The sequence below is a fragment of the Morone saxatilis genome, unplaced genomic scaffold (genome assembly GCF_004916995.1).
Source record: "Morone saxatilis isolate NCDOM2014 unplaced genomic scaffold, NCSU_SB_2.0 Contig9, whole genome shotgun sequence".
Lineage (NCBI taxonomy): Eukaryota > Metazoa > Chordata > Actinopteri > Moronidae > Morone > Morone saxatilis.
In genome coordinates, this window is record NW_023340268.1 from 67,600 (window position 1) to 69,332 (window position 1,733).

Below are 1,733 nucleotides of genomic sequence, written 5' to 3' on the forward strand. Positions count from 1 at the left end.
CTCTCTGTGTGTCTGTGTTTAGCCCCACACTCTGACGTAATGATGCAGAAGTCGTCCTCGTGAGGTGAACCGACTGTAATGAGTTAGCTGGAGTTTAGACGTATTGATTAATAATTAGGTTATTGATTATTGTGCTTTAATGTCTCTGAATGAAGAAACAGCAGGTTGACTTTGGATGTTAATGAGGATAGAAGGAAGTCTGAAACGTACAGAGGACAGTGAATGCAGCACCGGCCTCACAAACAATAATTCATCTTGTTTATGTTTAATAATTTCCACACATTCTGATTTATTGACTTATTGGCTGATTAATGATGTAATTCAGTGACTAATCATTAATGTTGAGTAAAGAGGAAGTGCTCAGTGATCTGATCAGCTGATTGATCAGCTGATTGTAAACCTGAATCCAGATTCTGGTCCCTTTGTGTGAACGAGGTGGACAAAATATCGGAAACACACACTGTATTGATCCATTTCCGATCCGAATATTGAAATGTTTGTCAGATTGTTTATTTATTGATCTATTTATTGATTGATGGAGGAGGTGATGTGTTCAAAGCCCCGACTTAAAGTTTTTGTTTCCATTTGTGCCTTTTTGTTGTTTTAATGCGGAGCTGCTTCGTCACTGTTGATGATTGTTTGTTTATTTATTGGTGTTGTGTTCTGCTGAGCCGGCCTCAAACTGGAGCCACAGGAAGGAAACAGTTCACCTGTCTGCACACCTGCTAACAATAAAATGTCCTTTTTTAATCAAACTGACTCGTTTTCACTCAGATTCACCAAAAACACTTAAAAGAAAGACAGAAATTAAAATCTAATTTCCACTGAGAAACTGAAGGGATCACTTTATTAACATTTAGATCAATAACATAACCAACACATGAGTATTTGTTTGGGTTTAAATGAAGCTTTGATTTTCATATTTATTCTAAATATGAATGTTTATAAATCAATATGTAGACATTAATAATCTCAGTCTCTGTAAACAACAAGTACAAAGTTTAACACAGAGCAAAAAGTAAAGATTCATCAGTAAAATGAGTTCAAACAGTAAAGAATGATTTAAATAAAAAGACAAAAACAGAAAATGAAATAGAACATTACAAAAGGCTTTTATTTTTAGACAAAACTGTAAAGGAGCACCATCGTGAAATTAAAATGAAAGGTTGAAGAAAAAGTGTAAAGTTCCCTTTATACAACGATCAAAGATGAATGAGTCATAAAAATAAAATATTGGGATATAAACATTCATTCAACCTTTATTGAAACTTGATTACAATCAGGTCCATTTACAAAAAGAAAACAACTAAATATGTATAAAAAATAAACAAAGTGAGCTAACAGAAAGCTTTGAATAGTTAAATAATAATAATAATAAATAAATTAACGTGTAACAGTTATTTAATTTGAACCATTTATTAATACTTCATTTTTCCTCTTTTCACTGCTCATTAAACATGACACAATTAATTACTTTTTTCATTTAGTTTATTTATTGATTCATAGTTTAATACACTTATTTATTAATGCCTATTTTAATTGTACAATTAATTCATTAAATGCTGCATTATTATTTTTTGGGATCATTTAGCATTAAAATAATTAAAATGTAAAACAAATATAAGTCCAGGTTGATTATAAAATCAGAACCAGGAACATATATATTTATATATATATATATATATATATATATATATATATTTATTTATATAAATAAATATATATCGTTATTG

The 1,733-nt window shown here is 29.8% G+C and overlaps 1 protein-coding gene across 1 annotated transcript in view; it reads left to right on the forward strand.

Moving 5' to 3' along the window:
- The window catches only part of LOC118343102, a 6,710-nt gene that overhangs the window by 2,075 nt on the left and 2,902 nt on the right, over positions 1-1,733 (forward strand). The window lies entirely within an intron of this gene.